This window comes from Phoca vitulina, unplaced genomic scaffold (genome assembly GCF_004348235.1).
Source record: "Phoca vitulina isolate PV1807 unplaced genomic scaffold, GSC_HSeal_1.0 scaffold93, whole genome shotgun sequence".
NCBI classification, from domain to species: domain Eukaryota; kingdom Metazoa; phylum Chordata; class Mammalia; order Carnivora; family Phocidae; genus Phoca; species Phoca vitulina.
The window spans coordinates 2,541,662-2,567,469 of NW_022589796.1; the positions used below are offsets into that span (position 1 = coordinate 2,541,662).

The 25,808-nt window shown below is 39.8% G+C and overlaps 1 long non-coding RNA gene across 1 annotated transcript; it reads right to left on the reverse strand.

Annotated features, from left to right (window-relative positions):
* Positions 1–25,297, reverse strand: LOC116627066. Its single transcript, XR_004298410.1, has 3 exons — positions 25,075–25,297; positions 24,093–24,275; positions 1–510 (listed from the first exon to the last, which is right to left on the reverse strand). It is a non-coding gene; the product is annotated as an uncharacterized LOC116627066 (long non-coding RNA).
* Positions 25,298–25,808: the final 511 nt, after the last annotated feature.

The window sequence follows — 25,808 nt, forward strand, 5'->3', positions numbered from 1 at the left end:
CATGTTTGTGAAACATTCAGGCAATTGGGGAAAACCCAGCAGGGCAAAAAGTTCGTTTTCCACACTATGATGGTCTCCTAAAAACTGCAAAATTCATCCCTTTCACAAAGACCACAGTCCAAGGAGCTTTCCCCAACATTAATCACTTTCACATCAGCTTCAACCTTCTGCAGAGGGTATGACTTCTGGAAATGATTTCTGACATGGTTCTGTTGTCCCTGAAGATGAGATTTGAAATAACACTGGCTATCCTCCTGCAAGCTATGGAAAGACATCTGCTTCATATGCCATGCTGAACTTTCATCAGATTCATTTGCTCATGCATTTTCTTCCACTGGTCTAGAAGAGTTTGTTGCTGGCTAATCAATATTTGTTGTTGTTTTGTGAGTTTCTGCTGCAAATGAGCGATAATCATGTGCTGGCTCTTTAGCATCTCCACAAATTTCTCTTGTCCCTTTGTAGACTCCAGTTGCAGGACCAGTGCATCCTCAGATGGGACTCCACTTTCTCCTGCAACAGTTAAAGCAACAATGATGTCATACATAACTGCTTGCCATTTTTCATTTCAGGCCTTGTGTTGAGTTTAAAACAGCAATGTTAATAATACGACTTCTTATTTTGGAAACTTTAAACTTAAATCTTAAGTGTCTTGAACATTCTATCTTTGCACCAACATGAAGCTTTAGGCTCTTCACTTTTTTGCACATACAAAAACCTTATATGACTTAAGGCTTTAGAGCATCAAAATGTATCGAATATGTGCTTCTGAAAACCAAAAGTACTAGACCTTGATATAAAAACTATGTGGCTTTAAATTCCACATACAACCACAGCTCAAAGCACAATGCCACTTAGCCTATGGTTACTCAAAGCTAATCACGGAATTTATCAGTAAACAGAAAATGCTAACTTTGCAACTCATCACGGCCTTTAGAGGAGAAGGATAATGGGATCATAGCTTTTTTATGCACTTATTTATATACCTGTGAGTGTCACGGGTGTGTGCATTTGTGTGTGTGTGTGTGTATGTGTTTTCACTTAGGCTTTTCTTCAGAGGATCACCAATCTGATGAGACACAGGTTCTGTTCGTTTCTTATTTCATAAATTAATGGCTTGTTTATGGAATAAGAAAAGGATAATGCAAGCCACTAGTGGATGCCAAAAACAAACAACTTAGAAGGGAGTTTGGAAGATCAATTAGGAATACTAATTTAATATGATAACCATAATATACTAACATTCCCTCCCCTTCCTTTTTCTACTCAGAGTCACAAAATTTGTGCAACTACATGGCTAGAAATTTGACTGCAAACATTTCAGACAATTCTGGTCAAAAGAAATCACACAATTTCAGAAAAGCGAGTGAAAGATTTTTATCTAATGCCTAAAGATGTAAAGTAACACTTAACTATACCTATTAACCAACTCGACTGAAAAATCAGTAAATAAGTGAGCCTAACAGCTAAACTAATGTTTATAGTTTGGAATAGGCCTGTTTGGGTGGGGGAAGGGAGTAAAGGTAATATGAGATCTTGCTAGATATTTTCCTGATACCATCCCAGACACTAATATTTTTTTTTAATAAAAAAGGCTACTTGAGGACTTCTGTCCATAAGTTTTCTACAAACCACCTTATGAAAGCACCTTAGCCAGCCCTGAGATATTCAAAGAAATTATGTAATAATATCTGGGATAACAAATCCCCCTCCTCAAAGCTTCCATTTTGATAGCATACTAAAAACATGGTATGTACTTAAATAGCACGAGACAATCAGAAATACCTGGGGACAACTTCATTAAAGATTTTCTTTTTACACTAAGGAAATATTTATTTTATAGATGAAATGGTTATTTTATGCTGAAACTCAATGACTGTAGTATATATATATATATATTTATATTTATATTTGTGTATTCATATATATAACATCTAACTGAAACCAGACGAAAACACTCATCCTAGAGAGTTACACCTTTATCTCAGTTGCTACTTTTTATCATATCAGAGCTAACAGATTAGGACTATGACAAGAACATGTTCTCCTTCAGAGAGGGCTCCTCACACTGTCAACAGCTCTTCATGTCCAAACCTCCACTTTTCATTCCAGGCTCTACTAAGTAATAATCTTCTGATCCAGTGGACCCACCAAACTAGACTACTACTTGCTACTTCCACTGAGTACGAAGGTTGTCATTTACCAACACACTCACCCCAATTGAGTAGAAATATGGGGCTGGAGTGGAAAATGTCTTTCAAACATAATCATAATTATAAACTCTCTTAGCATCAATAGTTTTCTGTGTGTGTGTGTGTGTGTGTGCGCGCGTGTAATGTTCTTGCCAACAATACTTTCCCAATTATTTTAGCTTTACATGACACCAAATATTCCATCAAATTAATTACCTACGACATCCAATCTGCCTTCCTTAGTAAGGCTCCCAGGCACCTAAAGGTGAAGAACTCCCTTAGATCTCTGCAATGACCACCTAGAACAGGGGCAGCCCCTTCCTAACAAGTCAGCAACAACAACAAAAGTGCCCAGAGACTGCTGCCCAGATTATTTTTGTTCGCTTTGGTAATTTGATGTACTAAGGAATTCGTTCCATTCCTCTCTGGGGTTCAGTATTAAATGTGATGGAGTTTAGCCATGCTCTCTCCTACAGATGAATGGAACCAAGGAGCGCCAGAGTCCTCATGGACCAACCCCCCACCCCCACCCCCGCTGCCCAGTTCAATTCTCATTTTACAGATTAGAAAACTAGGCCCCAGGGGAGAAGTGACTAGCCCACTGGATTATGAACAGAGCTAAATATGTTGATGCCTTGGACGTGCTCTCAACTTGATGATTTAGATTTAATTCCTGATTAAATTCCTAAATTCTTCCAATCACTTTTGTCACTGAGATGACTCCAGAGGTAACGGAGACATCTAAGTTGTGTTCACCCTGGATGAGGAAACAAGGTTCAGAAAGTATCTAGACTTAACCCCTGGCAAAGAGATGTACCTTGTTCTGACCAAGCTCACGGCACACAATAAAAAGAAAATTAGCTGGAGTCTGAGTTCTGTCATCTGGTCCCATATCACCACAATTTATTTTGACCCAGTGGAATGAAACCACTACTTTTGTTTTCGGGTATACCTGACTCGTATTTACCTTGAAGACATCTTCTTAGTGAATAGAGACATTCTAGGATTTGGGGTTTGGGTCCATAGATGTTAGATTATATAAACATGTAAATGTCTGAGCAGGAGGACTACATACAAAGGGATGTTGACAGCATGAAACCAGGGCAAGGGGAGGATAAAAAGCAGTGACAGCAGCGGAGAAAATGAGGATCAGGAAAGTTCAAAAGAGGTTCTTTGGCCCTTTGTACCTCTATTGAACTTGTATGGCAAAGGAATAAAGAATAAAGAATTGAATAATATTTTTAAAGCAGCAAGATGTGTTATGAATATGTAAGAATTGAATTGTGTAACCTTAAGTGCTCTTCAGACTATCTGAAAATGCTTTAAATGAAAAGCTGTCAATAAGTCAACTGTCTCTGTAAATCAATCATTTGTATTTATTTATTATTATTATGTTTTAATTCCAGTAGAGTTAACATACAGTGTTCTGTTAGTTTCAGGTGTACAATATAGTGATTCAACACTTCCATACATCACCTGGTGCTCATCACAACAAGTGCCCTCCTTAATCCCCATCACCTATTTCCCCCATCCCCCTTCCCACCTCCCCTCTGGTAACCCTCAGTTTGTTCTCTATAGTTACGTGTAAGTTAATCATTTAAGCCACTTCAGCTCCTTAAAAATTGTTTATCTTAGGCATGCCCATTGGTTGATGCAAGGCACTTAGTCTCAACTAGCTTGATGTCCTACTTGTAGCTTTTTCTTTATCCTTGGGCTTATCAGAGGCATGACATGAAATTCTCCTTTGCACAGAGAAAATATCTAAAACCCACCTATGGGCAGTTGACTTCCCAGAAGTCTCAAATGACCTAAAGCTCATGGTAAAGGGCAAGTTCCCAAGCTGTATCAAGCCCAGCGAAGGGAATCCAGACAGTTATACTATAAAGTTCCACAGTTGAATGTGCTGCACACAAGGTTTGAGGACCACCAGGTGGACTTCCTCTAGCCCCACCCGCTGTCCTAATGTCACACCAAGGCCTGTGCCTCCCAGCTGGGCAGCAGTGTGGGCCAGCTCACAGGTGCCTCCCCTAAGTCCCTGGCCCCTGGAGTAACACAGCAGCCTTGGGGACCTGGGTGCCTGGGCTCTAAGGGTCAGGCGTCGTCAGCAGGGGTGGAGGGTGAGGGTGACAGGGTTCTACCCAGCCAGCAGCAGCCCACCTCAAATGAGAATCCAGTTTGAATTTAGAAGCCATGGTGCGTAGACCTATAAATTATACCCCCTGCCCTCCCCCATTATTTTTCTTTTTTCAATTCTGTTATGGCAAAATCAGTCAAGTCAATATAGTAATGTTCTGCTCTCTAGGAAATAGTTACCTTAAAAAGACTAAACATATACTTTCTGATTGCTTAATACATGACACTAACTATAAGTCACCTGAAACAGAAATTTTATATATGCATTTCATGAAAATAAGAATGACTTACAGGAAGGATGCTTTCTCTAAATATCAGGAAATATCAATTCAACTGCTTTTTAACATATTTTTGCCAGTTAAAAGTTTAAAGATTTTTTTATCATAGCTGAGCTAGCAGCCCCCCCCCCACCAGGGTGACTCTCTGTCACTCACACATACAAATACACACACACACACACACACACACAATCAAGGAATCTCATTAAATGCTTTTTTTCACTACCCACCAGTATTGTGCAATCAGTAGTATCCAAGCTGTAAGCATCTTTGATGCCTTACTTACAATTACACATTAAGAAAAATAAATTACTAAGCATTAGGAACAACAAAAAGAGTCAATATTTTCTCCTGGTTTGGATTATAACTATGTACTAGCCACCATTTATTAAGCACCAATTATGTACCAAGTATTTATTTTACATAGATTTTCTTTAAGGCCGACTGCAGTCTTATAGCTACTAATAGTCACCACTTATGGAAGACCGTACTTACCATGTGCAGGGCACTGTGTTAAGTTGTGTGTGTGTGTATGCGTGTGTGGGTGGGTGTGTGTAACATCTGATTTTGTCCTCACGATAACTCTGCCAGACAGGTACTAGTATCTCTACTTTACAAAAGATGAACTTATGGGGCGCCTGGGTGGCTCAGTCATTAAGCGTCTGCCTTAGGCTCAGGTCATGATCCCAGGGTCCTGGGATCGAGCCCCACATCGGGCTCCCTGCTCCGCGGAAAGCCTGCTTCTCCCTTTCCCACTCCCCCTGCTTGTGTTCTCTCTCTTGCTGTCTCTCTCTCTCTCTCCGTCAAAATAAATAAATAAAATCCTAAAAAAAAAAAAAAGAAGAAGATGAACTTGCAACTAAGAATTTGCCCAAGATCAAACAGCTTGGATGTTCTGGAATTTAAACCCTGATCTGCCTAAATCAGAACTGGGCTCTGTCAGGATCCAAAGTCTGAGTTTTTTCTAGTACATCATTCTGCCTCTTGATGTTGCCTAATTTTTAATTGTTTAGGAGGGTTATAAATAAATACCCAGCTTATGTTACATTTGTTTTATCCCCTGAGGACAGATTCCTAAGAACCTGGTATGTGATAAACAGGGTTTTCTGTCCCTTGAGGTAAGGATGAAAAAATGTAATGGAAGCTAACCATGTCATTCTACACACTGGGAGCAGGGTGAGCGTAGAGAACTGTTCAATACAGAATTCATCAGTGTTTCCATAAAATCTGTTACAGCCTTTCCCAGTGCTAAAACCACTACTATTTGGTTTTTCACACAACCCTGTAATGCAAGCATAAATTATATCCTTGAGGATGCTGAGAACCTCAAGAAGGTCAAGTGATTTAACCAAGCTCACAATTGCCAGGGCTGACTCCAAATAGGACTTCAGACTCCAAACCTGGGTCTTTTTATTTGAATTCTCTGTCCATTGACATCACTTCCTATCATTCTCATTTATGGTGATTTTTTTCTACACTAAGAAACTACCACACTGATTTATACTAAAAACTATTTTTTCCGATTCTAATTCAAATAACACTTATTCAACACCGCTTACGTGAGCACCCTATGCCAAATATTCTTGCATGCATTCTTCTCCTAGCCTCATGATAACTATCTAAGGTAAGTATGATTCATTTAATGAACTATTAATTCTCACAAAATAAGAGTCCTTGCCCTCCAGGAGTTTCCAGCTTAATAGGCTACAGAAAATTGCCACTGGTTAGATGTACTGATACATATCATATATGTGATATAGATATACCAATATATACAAATTATATATCAATACACATAAATATATCGTAGACTTAAACCACAGACAGTTTGGCATGTGCACAGCTCCAGGATTATGTAACTGCACATCAAGGCAAAGCTCACTCTATCAGAAAAAATCGCCAAAACCCATACCCACGCAAAGCAGAACAGATTATGAACTCAAACACCTAAATGTTTTCATAGTGAGAGGTTTCAAAGATAAAGAAGTAGTTCTTGTAAAATACTGAAATCAAGGTCAGGGCACTTTCTCCTCTGGAGCGGTTTTTGCTACAGAAACAAGGTCACATAACATTGTTCCCTATCGGTATCTTTTCATGAACGAATGAATCTTTGGCTTTTTAACATCATTCTAAATTAGCCATTCACTAATTGACAACCAACCAAATCATTTTCAGCTTTCTTGCCACTACAAGCAATATATGGTTTTACACACCATTATCTCCATAAGGTAGATTTCAAAATGGGCATTCCCATGCCAAAGAGAATGGATTTTTAAAAAAATTTTAATAGATACAGTCAGATTACTTACAGAAAAGTCACAATAATTCCCTAGGACCAGAAGAAAAGTAAGAGATCACCTGCTTTCCTCACCTCTGACAGCACAAAATGTGATCTCTCCCCTTCATTTCTTTTTCTTTTTTTCTGCCAGTTACATGATTTAAAAATATAAATGCCTTGGGGCACCTGGGTGGCTCAGTAGTTAAGCATCTGCCTTCGGCTCAGGTCATGATCCCAGGGTCCTGGGATCAAGCCCCACATCGGGCTCCCTGCTCGCCAGGAAGCCTGCTTCTCCCTTTACTGCTCCCCCTGCTTGTATTCCCTCTCTCTCTGTCAAATAAATAAATAAAATCTTAAATATATATATATATATATATATATATATATATATATATATAAATGCCTTAACTTTCACCAATTTGCTTTCTAGCAAGTTTGAGTATCTTTTCATATATTTATTGATTATTACATTTTATCTTCTATGACTCACCTCTGCCCTTTCCTTCCTTATGTATTTTCTATGTCTTATTAATCCAGAGAAATTATTATTATGAATATTAACAGATTTGCCTGTAATATCTATTGAAAATATATTTTCCAGTCTGCCTTTTTATTTAGTATAAAATTTTTTTGCCATGAACTTTAAAAAATATATATGTAGAAAGACATATCTGTCTTTCTGATTACTAGGTTTCATGGTCTGTCTGGAGGATTTCCCCTGTTTCAAAATTCGCTCTCCAAAATTGTATCTAATTGTTTATTGTCTTTTAATATTAAATCTTTACTATGTCTGTATGTATGAGAAAGGGGTCTAGCTTTGTTTTCATCGTTGTTATTTCCATATATATAATATGTGTGTATTACATATATTTCAATGTCTATCAGGGAGAGTGACATAACCAAGATGGCAGAGTAGCCTAGCCTCTGTCCCCCAAGAAAGATCAACAATTATACAGCTATGCAGGAACAAAAACAGCTCTGGGAGAGTTCAGGAGTCCACGTAAGAAACTTCAGCAACCCCGTGGAACAAAAACTTGAGAATAAATGCATAAAAAGGGAAGAAAGACAGCTTCATTTTGTCTGCATCATACCATTCTCCAAGCCAGCACTGCTGAGCACCAAAGGGAACTTCTCAATCAGAAAGAGTTCCTCCTCACGGGGAGAAGAAGAGTGGGGTGCGTGACCAGCTTCCCCAGCCATTTGGGGCCCCGCACAAAGGCCCCACTTCAGTTTCACCCCACTCAGACCAGCAAAGCTGAGATGTATGGAGTCATAGCTCGGAACAAGAAAGAAAAGCAGGGGGTACCCATAGTCAGTTTCCCAGTGACCTGCTCTGGAGACAAACCCAGCAGCTTTTACCACAGAAGAAAGCAACAGCCAGCACAGCCACTACAAACCCCTTACAGATTTCCCTGGCTTTTGCCCCACAGGCACCTTCAGCGGGGCCCCCACAGCCAAGTGTACATACCACCCTCTCCATCCATTGCCACTGTTCACTCTGATCCCTAGCCACCGGGCCTGGAGGTGCTGCAGGACCCCGAGAGCACTTGCAGCCTCTGCAAACCTCCTCTCTCTACCCTCGCAGTGCTCACCAAGGACCACACAGTGTCAATACTGTGGAATCCAGCAACCGGAGTCAGCGAGCCACCATGGACCCCTGGTGCTGGTGCCACCACATGTCCCTGCACTTGGCAACCTGCACCGCTAGACCTGGGGTCACAACATGCTGCAGCATCCCCCACCCACAAGTGAAAATCTCCCCTTACTGAAGAGATTGTAATTATATAAGTGTCCCTTCTGACCACAACGGTATGAAACTAGAAATCAATAATAGGAGGAAAACTGGAAAATTCACAAATATGTGGAAATTAAACAACATGCTCCTGAACAACCAATGAGTAAAAGAAGAAATCAAAGAGAAACCAAAATATATCTTGAGACAAGGAAAATAGAAACATAACATACCAAAACTTATGAAATGCAGCAAAAGCAGTTCTAAGAGAGATGTTTATAGCTACAAATGTCTACCTTAAGAAAAAATATCTCAAGGACACCTGGGTGACTCAGTCAGTTAAGCATCTGACTTTGACTCAGGTCTTGATCTCAGGGTCCGGGAATGGAAGAGTAGGGAATCCACACTCAGCAGGGAGTCTGTTTGTCCCTCTCCCTCTTCCTCTGCCCCTCCCCCTGCTGTGCTCTCTCTCTCTCTCTCTCAAATAAATAAACAAAATCTTTTTTAAAAAAAGAAAAAATAGCTCAAATAAATAACCTAACTCAACACCTCAAACAACAAGAAAAACAAAGTCCAAAGTTAGCATAAGGAAGGAGATAAAAAAGATCACAGCAGAAACAAACTTAATAAAGAATAGGAAAACAAAAAGATTAACAAAACTAAGAGTTGGTTTTTTGAAAAGATAAAGAAAATTGACAAATTTTTAACTAGACTTACCAAAAAAGAAAAAAGAGAGGGAGGGGACTCAAGTAATTAAAATTATAGATGCAAAAGAAGACATTACAACTGATACCACAGAAATACAAAGGATCATAAGAGACTACAATGAACAATTATATGCCAAAAAATTGGACAACCTAGAAGAAATGGATAAATTCCTGGAGAGACAACCTACCAAGACTGAATCATAAAGAAATAGAAAATTCAGACAGACCAATAACAAGTAAGGAGATTCAACTGTTAATCAAAAATCTCCCAGCAAAAAAAAGCCCAGGACCAGATGGCTTCATGGGTGAATTCTACCAAACATTTAAAGAAGAATTAAAGCCAATTCTTCTCAAACTCTACAAAAAATTGAAAATGAGGCAACACTCCCAAACTCATTTTACACAGCCCACATTACCCATATACCAAGGCCAGATAAGAACACTATGAAAAAAGAAATTTACAGGCTAATATTCCTGATGAACATAGATGCAAAAATCCTCAACAAAATATTAGCAAATGATTTCAACAGCACATTAAAAGGATCATACCATGAGCAAGTGAGATTTATTCCTGGGATGCGAGGATGGCTTAACAAATGCAAATTAATAACTGTTATATATCACATTACAGAATGAAAGACAAAAATCATATGATCATCTCAATAGACGGAGAAAAAGCATTAAACAAAATTCAACATCCTGTCATGATAAAAATTCTCAACAAATTAGGCTTATAAGAAACATATTTCAGCATAAGAAGGGCCATTTATGTCAAACACTCAGCCAACATCAAACTCAGTGGTGAAAGGTTAAAATCCTTCCCTTTAATATCAGGAACAAGACAAAGGTGCCCACTCCCACCACTCCTATTCAACATTAATACTGAAAATCCCAGCTAGAGCAATGGGGCAAGAAAAAGAAGATAAGGCATCCAAGTCAGAAAGGAAGAGGTAAAACTGTTTATGTTTGCTGATGATATGATGTTATACACTGAAAGTCCTAACAACTCCACCAAAAAATTTTTAGATATAATCAAAGAATTCAGCAAAAATTTTATAAGATCAACATACAAAAAATCAGTTGCATTTCTATACACTAACAATGAAGTATCTGAAAAAGAAATAAAGAAAACAGTCCCACTTACAATATTATCAAAAACAATAAAATATTTAGGAAATAAATTTTAAGATTTTATTTATTTGAGAGAGAGAGAGCACAAGTGGGGGGTAGGGGGCAGGGGCAGAGGGAGAGGGACAAGCAGACTCCCCACTGAGCAGTAAGCCCTATGCAGGGCTCCATCCCAGGGCCCCAAGCCAAAGGCAGACACTTAACCAACTGAGCCACCCAGGCACCCCTTTAGGAAAAAACTTAACCAAGGAAGTTAAAGATCCAAACACCAAAAATTATAAGACATTGAGGAAAGAAATTGACAAAAACACAAATAAATGGAAAGATACTATATGCTCATGGATTAGAAGTAATATTGTAATATGCCCATACCACCGAAGGCTAACTACAGATTCAATGCAATCTCCATCAAAATTCTGATGACATTCTTCTGGATATAGAAAAAACAATACTAAAATTCTCATGGGGGGCACCTGGGTGGCTCAGTCGGTTAAGCATCTGCCTTTGGCTCCGGTCATGATCCCAGAGTCCTGGGATCGAGCCCCGCATCGGGCTCCTTGCTCATTGGGGAGCCTGCTTCTCCCTCTGCCTGCCGCTCTGCCTTGTTGTGCTCTTGCTCTCCATCTCTCTGTCAAATAAATAAATAAAATCTTAAAAAATAAATAAATAAAATAAAAATCTCATGGAAACACAAAAGATCCTAAATAGCCAAAGCAATTTTGAAAGAACAAAGTGGGAGGCATTACACTTCTTGATTACAAACCATATTACAAAACTATAGTATTTAAAAGAGTATGATACTGGCATAAAAACAGACACATAGATCAATGGAACAGAAAAGAGGGCCTAGAAATAAACCCATGCATATATGGTCAACTAATATTTGACAAGGAGCAAAGACTTAGGGAAAGGATAGTCTCTTAAATATTGGGGAAACTAGATATTTACATGCAAAAGAATGAAACTGAACCTCTATCTTACACCATTAACAAAAATTAACTTGAAATGCATTAAGGACTTAATTTAAGTCCTAGAAGAAACTCCTAGAAGAAAACCTAGGGAAAAAATTCCTTGACATTGGTCTTGGCAACAAATTTTTGGACATAGATACCAGAAGCACAAGCAACAAAAACAAAAATCAACAAGTGGGACTACATCAAACTAAAAAGCTTCTGTAAAACAAAATAATAATAATAATCAACAAAATGAAATGGGAGAAAATATTTGCAAACCATATCTGATAAGGGGTTAATATCCAAAATATATAAGGAACTTACACAACTCAATAGCTAATAACAAACAATCCAACTTAAAAATGGGCAGAGTACTTTTAGGGGCACCTGGGTGGCTCAGTCAGTTAAGCATCTGCCTTCGGCCCAGGTCATGATCCCAGGGATCTGGGATTGAGCCCCACATTGGGCTCCCTGCTCAGCAGGGAGTCTGCTTGTCCCTCTCCCTCCACTGCTCCCCCTGCTTGTGCTCTCTCTCTCCCTGTCAAATAAATAAATAAACTCTTTTTAAAAAATAAAAATGGGCAGAGTGCTTTTAAATAGACATTTTCCCAAGGAAGACATCCAAATGTCCAGCAAGTACATGAAAAGATCAACATCACTAATCATTAGGGAAATGCAAATCAAAACAGCAGTGAGATATCACCTCTCACCTGCCAGAATGGCTATTATCAAAAAGACAAGAAATAACAAATGCTGGTGAAGATGTGGAGAAAAGAGAACCCCTGCACACTGTTGGAGGGAATATAAATTAGTGTAGGCACTGTGGAAAACAATATGGAGGTTCCTCAAAAAATTAAAAATAGAACTATCATATGATCCAGTGATTCCACTTCCGGGTATATATGTGAAGGAAACAAAATCACTATCTCAAAAAAATATCTATGCCTTCGTGTTTATTGCAGGATTATTACCAATAGCCAGGTTTTGAAAAAACCTAAGTGTCCATTGATGAAGGAATACATAAAGAAAACACACACACACAATGGAGTATTAGTCACCAATGAGAAAAAAGGAAATCCTGCCATTTGCAACAACATGGATAGACCTTGAAGGCAGTATGCTCAATAAAATAAATCAGAAAAGAAAGCTAAATACTGCATGGTCTCACTTGTGGAACCTAAAAACATCAAACTCATAGGCAGTAACCTCTTTGCCACAGCAACTTCTTTCAAGATACATCTCCAGGGGCGCCTGGGTGGCTCAGTTAGTTAAGCGACTGCCCTCGGCTCAGGTCATGATCCCGGAGTCCCGGGATCAAGTCCCACGTTGGGCTCCCTGCTCGGCAGGGAGCCTGCTTCTCCCTCTGACCCTCCCCCCTCTCATGTACTCTCTCTCTCTCATTCTCGCTCTTTCAAATAAATAAATCTCTAAAAAAAAAAAAAAAGATACATCTCCAAAAGCTAGTGAAACAAAAGCAAAAATGAACTTTTGGGACTTCATCAAGATAAAAAGCTTCTGCACAGCAAAGGAAACAGTCAACAAAACAAAGAGGCAACCCACAGAATGGGAGAAGATATTTGCAAATGACACTACAGATAAAGGGCTGGTATCCAAGATCTATAAAGAACTTCTCAAACTCAACACCCAAAAAACAAATAATCAAGTCAAAAAGTGGGCAGAAGAGATGAACAGACACTTCTCTGAAGAAGACATACAAATGGCTAATAGACACATGAAAAAATGTTCATCATCATTAGCCATCAGGGAAATCCAAATCAAAACCACATTAAGACACCACCTTACACCAGTCAGAATGGCAAAAATGGACAGGGAAAGAAACAACAAATGTTGGAGAGGTTGTGGAGAAAGGGGAACCCTCTTACACTGTTGGTGGGAATGCAAGTTGGTACAGCCACTTTGGAAAACAGTGTGGAGGTTCCTCAAAAATTTAAAAATAGAGCTACCCTATGACCCAGCAATTGCACTCCTGGGTATTTACCCCAAAGACACAGATGTAGTGAAAAGAAGGGCCATATGCACCCCAATGTTCATAGCAGCAATGTCCGCAATAGCCAAACTGTGGAAAGAGCCGAGATGCCATTCAACAGATGAATGGATAAAGAAGACGTGGTCCATATATACAATGGAATATTACTCAGCCATCAGAAAAGATGAATACCCAACTTTTGCATCAACATGGACGGGACTGGAGGAGATTATGCTAAGTGAAATAAGTCAAGCAGAGAAAGTCAATTATCATATGGTTTCACTTATTTGTGGAACATAGGGAATAACATGGAGGACATTAGGAGAAGGAAGGGAAAAATGGGCGGGGGGAATTGGAGGGAGAGATGAACCATGAGAGACTATGGACCTGAGAAACAAACAGGGTTTTAGAGGGGAGGGGGGAGGGGGGATTGGTTAGCCCGGTGATGGGTATTAAGGAGGGCACGTAGTGCATGGAGCACTGGGTGTTATACGAAAACAATGGATCGTGGATCACTACATCAAAAACTAATGATGTATTGTATGGTGACTAACATAACATAATAAAATTTAAAAAAAAAATCATTCTAAACCTTTATTCCACCCTTAATTCCCATATCAATTATGGCAGACTTGCACTTCATTCATTATTGTATTCCTTGTATTTTTATGAGCCTGTATTACCTTTACAATTAATAAATGACACAAGGATATAATTAGACTTAAATTAGTCTCCAACTACTTCCAAAACTAACATTAGACAGTTTCAGATGGATTAGACAAATGTCTAATATATTGCCAATCAAATAAGATTAGCACAATTACAAAAAACTTTAAAAGGCAGATGTGTTCATTCTCTAGAGTTTAAAAGAAAAAATGCATATAGTAGTTTCCCAGGGCTTTCGTAGCAAATGACCACAATCTGGGTGACTTAAAACAATAGGAATTTATTCTCTCATAGTTCTGAAAACATAGTCTTGAGATCAGTGTGTCGGTAGGGCCATGCTTCCTGGGAAGGCACTAAGGAAGACTCTTTCCCTGCCTCTTCCTGACTTCTGGCGCTCGCCAGCAATCCATGGCATTCCTTGGTTTATGGCTGCATCACTCAAATCTCTGCCTCTGTCATTACATGGTCACCTCTCTTGTGTGTCCTCTGTCTCCCTGTCTCCAAATCTCCCTTTTCTCATGGGATACCAGTCATTGTATTTGAGGCTGAACCTAATCCCATATAACCTTGTTTTAACGTGACTATCTGCAAAAATCTAAATAAGGTCACAGTCTGAGGTTCCAATGCACATGAACTTGGAGAGGACACTATCCAACTCAATACAGTCCCATTATTGAGCAAAGTATAATATTTATCAAAAGTAACTGCTTACACTCATTGAAACATTAACAGAGAAACCAGAGAGTCTGCTGACCATGCAGCATCTAATTCCCAGTGAACAAAGCAAATGCTCTGCTAGATTGATATAAGTGAATGAGCCAGGAAGTATCTGTGGCTCCATGTTTCCAAGTGGCATCGAACCCCAGCTCCATCATTACCCATTCCTTGACACCCATCCAGCCTTTTTTTAAATCCATGAGCCCACCTCATTCTCAACTCCCCCTCTCCACCTTATCCCCAATCCCTGCTCCAGGACGCAGAATCTTAAAAGTTGTAAAATTCAGGCATATGGTGAGGATATCTGTTTTATACATTACTTAATAATATAAAAGCTGAAACTTCATTAATTTCTTCTGTAGGCCATGTTAAAATATCCCTAAATCAAAATGTCCACGTCGATACAAATGAGGCCAAATATACCCTAATTTTGAAGGAAGAGCAGTATGGTCCAATTATACCATTAATGAGGCCACTTTGACTACCAAGTGGGGGGCCCACTAAGAAGAGGTGAAGGGTGTGGTAGTGTGTCAAGATAATATTCACCAGAATCAACCTGTATCTTTCCACCTCCACAGGCACTTCCCTGTATCTAGAGACTTTCCTCACCTTACCCACATCTCAGCCCAGACAGCCAGACATGAGCAACAGGGTCTGTAGGGCTGGGCTGTCTCAGCAAATCTGGAGGACAAAGTGTCCCATTTGCGGCTTGGAAATTTCAGGTGTCAAGCTCCAGGTGTCAGATAGAAATCTATGAGTGTCTATAATCAACAAGAACCCAAAAATGTAAAAGGTCAAAAACAGTCAAGTTCTTTGCTCTTAAACCTCAGAAATGAAGGTCCCTGGGCATATTAAATAGGAATCATGTTTTTCTGTATGTGTTACGGACTGGTCCCCCCAAATTCATTGTTAAAGCCCTAACCCACCCATCGTGACTATATTTGGAGATAAGGCCTATAAGGAGGTCATTAAAGGTTAAATAAGTCCATAAGGCTGGGTCCTAATTCAATAGAACAGGTGTCCTTATAAGAAGAGGAAGAGACACCAAAGATCACACCCTTCCTCTCTCCCCCTGCTCTCTTTCCTCCTCCCTCATTCCACATGTGTACAGAGAAGAGACGATGTGAGGACACAGAAAGAAGATGGCCATCTACAGACCAGTAAGACAGGCCTCACCATAAACTGGATTTCTGGCACTGTGATCTTGGATCTCTTTCCTCCAGAACTGTGAGGAAATAAATTTCTGTTGTTTAAGCCACCCACCCCCATATAGTATTGTATTATGGCAGCCTTGTCCACTAACACGGTATAACGGAGATCTTAAAATTTGGGGCTTACTCACACAAGGGCTTATTCCCTCACAAAACAACAATCTAGAAGTAGGTTGTTGAGGGCTAATGCAGCTATTCCACAGAACCCTCAAATACCCAGGCACCTCCCATGTTGCTGTTCCACCATCCTTAGTGTGTGGCTTCTATACTCAAGGTCGTCTCGTGGTCTAAGAGAGCCACTCCAAGGTTTGCATTCTAAGCAGCAGGAAGGAGGATCTGAAGAAAGGCACCTTTGAAGGAGGCTTCCCAAAAGTCCAAAATAATACTTTCACTTATCTCTCATGAGCTAAAATTTATTCACATGGCTGCAACAAGCTTTAGGGGAGGTAGGACACATTTTCCAAAATTCTGTATTACAGAAGAAGACAATGGAGTTGGAGCCTAGCAATGGACTCTAACACAAAATATAAGAAAAAAAAAGATTTGATATTATATGTAATTGAGCAGAATTCATTTTCCCACTTACATTTCCAGCCTCCAATTAGACAGAGCTTGGGTGGGAGGACAGAGTCTGGGAGGAACCAGAGAAAGCCCTTGGCATGGGTTGGCCAGCTTTTCAGCCAAGTCTGCAAAAATGAGAGTTCTGATTCTGGTGGACCTATGCCCTGATTCCAAACTGGTTGCCCTTAGAAGGAGTCAGTGTCCCCCACACCCCCACAGCTGGGAGAGTAAATACAACTGCTTGGCAAGCCAAAGAAGATGGGTCAAGAAAAGCCTCTCATAGTCCCTGAGCCCCCATATATTATTGTGATTTGTAATAAGAAATATATATTTGGTCTTTGTCCTGATTCCTGGCACAGAGCTCCTAAAAGCCTTGGAATTTCCTAAGCAGTAAGAGCATTGGGAGCATCTTTTGTTGTAATATTTGGTCTCGTCCTCAGTTCTTAAAATCACTTGAGAGCCATAAAGGTTAAATGGGTGTCTTGTTATTCATAACAAGCCCCTTTCCACCATAACTGGGTTTATGTTAACAAGGTGACCTTGGAAAGCACTTAAAGATGGGGGCTGGTTGCCAGTGAAAGCAACCATGAATAGAGGGGTGGAACTTTCAGTCCCACCCCCTGATTTCTGGGGAGGGAAGAGGGGCTAGAGGTTTGAATCAATCATCAATGGCCAATGATTTAATCAATCATGTCTACGTAATGAAGACTCCACAAAAAAAAAGAAAACCAAAAGGACAGGGTTCAAAGAGCTTCAGGTTGGTGAACACATGGTGATTTGGGGAGAACGGTGCCCTCAGAGGGAGCATGGAAACTCTGTGACCTTTCCCCATACCTTGCCATATACATCTCTTCTATCTGGCTGTTCCCAAGTTACATCCTTCCATAATAAACCAGTAATCTAGGGAGTAAACTGGTTTCCTGAGTTCTGTGAACCATGCTCACAAAGTAATCAAATCCAAGGAGGGAGCTATGGCAACTTCTGACCTGTAGCTGGTGAGTCAGAATTCCAGGTAAGACTGGCATCTGAAGTTGCGGGGCAGGGGCAGCCTTGTAGCTCTAATCCTTTACCTGTGGTATCAGAGTTGAGTTGAAGTACTGGATGTCCAGCTAGTGTCCTAGAATTGCATGGTGGTGTGGGGAACATCCCCACACACGTTGAGTGGATGCAGAATCTTTAACCTTGGGTATTAGCCAAGTGTTTCTCCTGTGCGCCCAGAATGGTAAAGTAGAACAGAGAGATTTCAACCAGGAGAGTTTCCATAGACTGAAGGGGAAGAGGGGGACACAGACTGTGTGACCCTGCCCTCGGAAGTTTGCTAGGATTAGCTTCACAAGATTCAAATGAAAGAGAATCATATCATCACAAAAGATATACTAAGAAAAAAAGCAGAGTAAGATGCCTTTTAAAAATAATAAAAATAACTTAGAATCAGTCAAGATAAGGATGGGAGCCGAAATTAAAGAAAACTGTGGACAGACACAGTGATTTTACCAATTATCATCTCACTGACTGATTGTAAGCACGGCTCAGGAGCGGAAGACAATATGGTTTTTGTCCCCAGTGGAGAACAAGTTACAATTAAAAAGTGGAGAAATATTTTTGATATGGTTCTAATTAAAAATTTAAATTCCCAGCAATGAATTATTTTATACTTTTACCTGAGATCGTAGAATATAAAACAGGATAAAGCAAAGCAAAATAGAAGTAGTTGAGCGCTGTGAATTCTGTAAGACTGTTGAATCACAGACCTGTACCTCCGAAACAAATAATACATTATATGTTAAAAAAAAGAAGAAGAAGAAGAAGAAGAAGATAGTAGGAAGGGAAAAATGAAGGGGGCAGAAATCGGAGGGGGAGACGAACCATGAGAGACTATGGACTCTGAGAAACAAACTGAGAGTTTTAGAGGGGAGGGGGGTGGGGGGATGGGTTAGCCTGGTGATGGGTATTAAAGAGGGCACGTACTGCATGGAGCACTGGGTGTTATAAGCAAACAATGAATCATGGAACACTACATCAAAAATTAATGATGTAATATATGGTGATTAACATAACATAATAAAAAAAAAAAGTAGTTGAGATAGATTTTGTGGGGTCTTAGCAACTCTGCTCAGTCATTTGATTACACCAGCACCCTCTGCCATTTATTTTACTGAGTTTGACATTCATTTGTTCATACACAGTTTTTCACTTTGACCAGATTCCTTTTTCAATGGATGAAGATGAGAAGGAAGGGAAGATGGGAGGGAGGAAAGGTAAGGGAGAAAGAGAGTGGAGGAGGGAAGGAGAGAAGTCTGTACTAAAGTGAACCAGAGAAAAGCTTCCCATTTAAAATGTATCTCTTTGCTGTGTTCATTGAAAGAATAAAATAAACATATTATTACTAACTTGGTGTCTGAATCTTGCTGCAGGAGCAGCAATGGAGTGCAGAGTTTCTTGAGGTCCCAGAGCAGGCAATGAAATGCCTACCAAGAACTTCTCCTCTAAGCACACTGAGCTGACTGCTTTGTCCTTGGCAGCATTCACAAGGGAAGACACCACTATAATGTGAAGACCACATTAGCCTGAAATTATTAACATCTGTTCCTGTTTATAGTTTTCAAAGCAATCTTGCATGTGTTATGTAAACACCAACCCTGTGATTCAGGAAGGAAAACATTATTATTGGTCTCATTTTACAATTGAGGGTAGGGTGAGAATGTAAAAAAACACCATCTTCTGACCTCCTTATGTTTCATCGTCTGATCACAGGTACAGTCTGTTCGTGGTGTTTGACTATTTCACACTATTCATAGAAAAGGCACTAGTTTAGGAAAATGTGCTAGGAGAAATGGAGCCTCCCTGAGTTTCCCTCAGTCCCCTACCTCCTACCTGCCCCTTACCACCTATTTCAGCTACTTCTCCATGTCTTCATGGAGCTTACTTAACACAGGCAAGAGGTCATAATAAAGCTGAGATCAAAAGGATGAAAAGATGTTATTCAAGCAGAGAACCAGAGACTTGCATTCCAGGCAACAAAGAACTTCTCAATTTTCAAGAAAAGAGAGGAAGACAATATGGCTTGAACTTAGAAGTTGGAGAAGTGGGGTTGGCACCAGATCTGATACAGTCTTTTTTTTTTTATGTTATGTTAATCACCATACATTACATCATTAGTTTTTGATGTAGTGTTCCATGATTCATTATTTGCATATTAACACCCAGTGCTCCATGCGGAACGTGCCCTCTTTAATACCCATCACCAGGCCAACCCATCCTCCCACCCCCCTCCCCTCTAGAACCCTCAGTTTGTTTTTCAGAGTCCATCATCTCTCATGGTTCATCTCCCCCTCCGATTCCCACCCCCCCTTTATAAAGTCTTAATGATCACGTCAAGGAGTTCAAATTTTATCCTAAGTACAAAGGCAATCTTAAATTTTATGTAAACAAGGAATGACAGTTTAGGGAGGCAAGACATATAGTGGCTCTATACCATACTGCTCCCCAAAATTAACTTGAAATGGAGTTTTGTTAGATAGTCTTGAGAAGTTCGTGTGTTTTGGTTTCTACTACGAAGAGCCATATGGATCTAGCAAAAAGCAGGATAAAATAACTTAACTTGGATGAAAAAGACCTGTAGCAAATTTTATGTTCTAAACTTTTAAAATATGTAACGCTAGTGTTTCTTAAACCATATGCTTTTTTTTCAGTGTTCAGTACTGGTACAAAACCCTCTTTGCTATGGAAATACACCTACTATTATTTCAACACTTTCCTAAAGTACATGTAAGGCTCTGCAATATCCAATAGCTTGTTGTCGCCTCTGGGATTAGACAGAGCTTCCAAAAAGTTTGTGGTATTTGATTTCCTATTTCTTCCCATACAATTTTATGTTCCCTCTCTCTCTTTCATATTCATATTCTAGATCAATGCTTCCAACAATAAAATGTTCAGTTTTGAAAAATCTGAAGCAGTGATCCTTCCTTAGTTATCAATATTTGTTGTAAATATTAATATTCCAGACAATTTAGATTTCCCCTTATTTTTGATGAATAAGATTTTAACTAATTTAATTACATTTTTGAAACCATGAATTAAGTAACAGTCCAAGGTGCAAAAGATTTTTTTTTATAACTCTACTGAGGTACAATTGACATACAGTAAACTGCACACATATAAAGCATACTTTTTGACCAGGTTTGACCTATGTACACAACAATGGAAACCATCACAAAATCAACATTATGAACATGTTCATCACTCCTAAAAGTTTCCTTGTGCCCCTCTATAATCCTCCCTTTCTCACTCCTCCCTCCCTTTCTCAGTGCTTTTACGCACTACAGATGAGTGTGAATTTTCAAGAATTTATGTAAAAGATGAGATCAAACAACACACATTCTTTTTTTAATCTGGCTTTTGTCACTTAGCATAATTATGTTGAGATTCATCCACATTATCAGGTGTATCAGCAGTTTATTCCTTTTTGTTGCTGAGTAGTATTCCATGCAATAATTATTACACAATGTGTTTTATCCATTCACTTATGATGGCCATTTGAGTTATTTCCAACTTGGGGCTGTTACAAATAAAGCTGCTATGAATATTCGTACAACAGGTCTTTGGGTGAACATATGCTTTCATTTCTCTTGGATAGATACCTAGGATTGGAATGCCCAAGTCATATGGTGAGTGCATGTCTAACCTTTTAATAAACTGCTAATTTCTAAGTGGTTGTGCCATTTGCACTCCCACCAGAAACGTATGAGAGTTCCAATTCTTCCATACACTTGCCAACATTTGGTATGCTCAATCTTTTTAATTCCAGCCATTCTAGTGGGTATGTAGTAGTGTCCCATATGGTTTTAGTTGGTTTTGATATCAACACTTATTTTAAGGTTTTACCTAAGGCCTCAGTAATTTTTATGTTCCTCCAGTGGTTTCAATGCGCACCCAGGGTTGGGAATTATACTGGATAAAACACATGGGCTCTTTTAATAGAGAAAAGATTTTAAGTATCGATTTTATAGTGTGCCTAGTCACACACTTCATATTGACAGCCCTAAACCACTTCTCACCAGATTTGGTCTTTCATACAAAAGCTGACCGGTGATAGCTGCCATTTGCTACCACTGTGTGAAAGGAAATGGGGGTGGGAGAAGAGGGTTTTCAGACCTTGCTAGCGTTAATACTGAGGGAGCAGAAGTTGGATATTAAAAATTTAGCATTCTCGGGGCGCCTGGGTGGCTCAGTCGGTTAAGCATGTGCCTTCGGCTCAGGTCATGGTCCTGGGATCCTGGGATCAAGTCCCACATCAGGCTCAGTGGAGAGTCTGCTTCTCCCTCTCCCTCTGACCATCCCCCCTGCTTGTGCTATTGCTCACTCTCTCTCTCTCTTAAATGAATAAAACCTTTTTTTTTAAGATTTTATTTATTTATTTGACAGAGAGAGAGACAGCGAGAGCAGGAACACAAGCAGGGGGAGTGGGAGAGGGAGAAACAGGCTTCCCGCCAAGCAGGGAGCCTAATGCGGGGCTCGATCCCAGGACCCTGGGATCATGACCTGAGCCAAAGGCAGACGCTTAATGACTGAGCCACCCAGGCGCCCCTAAATGAATAAAACCTTTTTAAAAAATTTAGCATTCTCAAAATAAACAAAGAACTCTTACAACCCAACAATAACACAACAAAGTGAAAGAAAGAAAGAAAGAAAGAAAGAAAGAAAGAAAGAAAGAAAGAAAGAAAGAAAGAAAGAAAAAGAAAGAAAGAAAAAAGGCAAAAGATGTGAATGAATACCTCACCAAAAGAAGATATACAGATAATAAACAAGTACATTAAGAGATGTACTACATCATTTGTCACTGGGGAAATGCAAATCAAAATGACAATGAGATACTACCCCATACCTATTAAAATGGCTACAATCCAAAAAACTGACAATGCCAATTGCTGGTGAAGATGCAGAGCAACACGAACTCTCATTTATTGTTGATGAGTATATGAAACAGTACAACCACTTGGGAGGACAGCTTGGCAATTTCATACAAAGTGTACATAGTCTTATATGAACCAAAAACTCTGCTACTAAGAATTTAGCCAACTGATTTGAAAATTTATGTCCCTGCAAAATCCTGCATATGAATGTTTAAAGCAGTTTTATTCATAATTACCAAACATTGGGGCCAATCAAAATGTCCTTGGTGAATGGATAAACAAACTACAGTAGATCTATCTAATAGAATACTATTCAGTAACAAAAGGAATGAGCTATGAAGCCACACAAACACTTAGATCACTTTAAATGCATACTGCTAAGTGAATAAAGCCAATCTGAAAAGGCTACACACTGTATGATTTCATTTACATGACATTCTGGAAAAGGTAAAACTGTGTCGATGGCAAACAAAAATGGTGTTAAAAGGTAGCTATTCAGGGGTGCCTGCCTGGCTCAGTCCGTAGAGCATGTGACTCTTAATGGGGTTGTGGGTTTGAGCCCCACACTGGGTGTAGAGATTACTTAAAAATAAAATTTAAAAAAAGGTAATGGGGTACCTGGGTGGGGACAACATTATTAATGTATTTAATGCCACTGAACTGTACACTTGGAAATGGTTAAGATGATAAATTTATGTCATGTATATTTTATCACAATAAAAAACTTTTTTAAAGAAAAATTAAAGAGAGATGGAAAGACTTCCTGGTGGTCCTCTGGTTCTTAGTGTAGCCCCTCAAGGGGCCCAGTTGTACTTCCTGTCTGAGTTCAACGAGCTATCAGAGCTTCTCTCCAAGAACTTCTTTTGGCTTAAGCCATGGGTAGCAATGATCACTGCTTTACAGACACATGCTCTGGGAGGATACAGTATATGCATATATATCTCAGTATTTCAAAGATGTTAATGCTTATTGAGTAACCTACCACTGGGCTCCCATGGGCATAGCCTCTGTGCAGTGTCAATGCCAAGAAACGATCAGCCAAGTTTAATTTTCAACCAAGTCCAATTTCTTAAAATTCCTTTCCTCCCTTCCTTCTCACTCTCTACCTCTCTCATACCCAACAATGTCCCCAAAACATCCTTCTCTCTGGTCTGCTCTCAGCTCCCCACCAAAAATCCTCTCCCAAGCTTTCTTGAGCTTTCTCTCTTTTCTTCCCTAACCTTCTCCTCCTGCTGCTATTCTTCCATCCAGCCTGTCTGGTACTCCTCCCACTGATTATCACTAGGGTGTGGAGCAGGAAAGGAATATCTGAGAACAGGGGCCAGAGGACAAGTAGAGAGTCAGAGGTCAGACAGAGGGAACATTTTGTTAATGGGCAAGAAAAAATACATATACTATATACAAAACATATAAATTAGTAATAGTATACTAATTATACATTTTTATGAGTAAAATAGAAACCATAGTTTATATTTTATCAGTTTATATTTAAAAGGCCAAGCACAGAAGCTTTATTATGACAAAAACATGAGACATGGAAGTACCCAAAATGTCTTGAGTATTGCTTGAACAAACCACTATTGCTTAAACAAACCAAAACTTAGAGGCTTAACAGGAATCTGTAGGTTGATTCAGCTCACCTGGGTGGTTCTCCATACTCTCTGGTGTTGCTGCATTTAGATAACGACTGGGGCTAGAATCTTCTGAAGGTTTGATGGGGCTGGGTGTGCAAGATGGCGTCTTCAGCTCATTTCTGAGCTGGCCTCTCTCCTTCATGTGGCCTGTCTCCCTGATGGAGTAGCCTGCTTCATGAGTGTTCAGGGCTGAAAGAGGCAGGAAGAGATGCTGCCAGCCAGTAAGTGCTAAGTCCACCAACACTTCTGCTGTCTTTGATTGATCAAAGCAGTCACAGAGCCCACACACATTCAAGGGGGAGGGAGAGAAATGGACTCCACCTCTTGATGGAGAAGGGATATATGGTCATGGCCATCTTTGGAAAATACAGTCTATTGCAGATGGTGTAAAAGTTGTGTATTTAAATAAGAAGCAAATATTCCCTACAATTAAGGATAATCCAAATAAAATGAACAGGAGAAACTTTATGAAATGTTAAACCAAAGGAAATCCTCCCCACCTAAAATTGGCAGAAATCTTAATTCAGGTCAATCCAGGTCCCTTGCCAGAAGGTGAACACTCTTTAGCCAGGAGGAGATGGGCCAAAATATGTGTTGGACTTGGTGGACATGTCAAAAGAGTAAGGTAGTAAGACACCATTAAAATCCAACTCAATTTAAACTTAAACTGAGTTCCTCTATGGTGCCAAGCCCACGTTGTCTAGCCACTAACAATGCTTGCAGATACTCCAGGAAGACTATTTCACTAGTGCCTCCACAAAGAAGTCACCAGGGGAAATTTCTCCCATACCATCATCCCATGACATTCTGTTCTTCCTCACCTGTGATTCATTTGGCCCTTGTCTTCCCGACATCCCAAACTCTCTCACTGCCACTCCTGTATCATGAGGCAATTTCTGGAGTGTTCCTCTGTCCTGGAAGTTTAACTCCTCATTTTCATTGCAGCTTTCTCAAGGAAAAGTAGTTTATTCTCTTACACTCCACGTACCTTAAGTTTAGAAGGTGAGTTTGCTGTTGTCCATGCTCCCCATTACTACTGGCAGACCTTGAGTGGCTCCTCCTTTTATTCAAAACAAAAAAAAGCAAAAAGCAAACTGACTTCTCTTGAGGCTCATACCATTTGGGCAAACCACTCTGTCTACCTCTTCGGATCTGTCATCTCTACGAATCCCAGTCAGTCCCAGTCTCATTTTGAAACCCTGACACCTGACTCCCAGTCTTCCTTTAAGATGACTTTAACTCTTGTCATCTTTCTGTTTGTCTGGAAGAGTCATGAATTACACCTGTTTATCTGTTTCTTGCGTTCTCATCCAGTTAGCATTCTGGTACTCTGAGAAGAGGCCGCCCTAATCCTGGATGACTTAAACAGTTACCTGGGATGATATTTATAACCCCTTGGCCTCTCACTTCCTTGATCACCTCAGCCACCCAAGACCATGGTCACATTCTGGACATTGTGAGCACCCATAATCTTGATGCCTCCAGAAGCAAAATTCAATCTGCCTGCCTTCTGAACACAATAACCTAACCTTACCCATAACAGCTAAACTTTCCCCAAACCTAGGAAACCTAGCCCTGGAGGAGAGTCACATGACTGAGCAGATTACTTACACCATTACTGTCAATTTCAAATAGGTTCTCAGGCTGCCTGGAAAGCTCATGAAATTTTTCTGGTCAACTCTCTCTCCCATCCTCTGCAATGACCTTATCAAACTTTCTCCA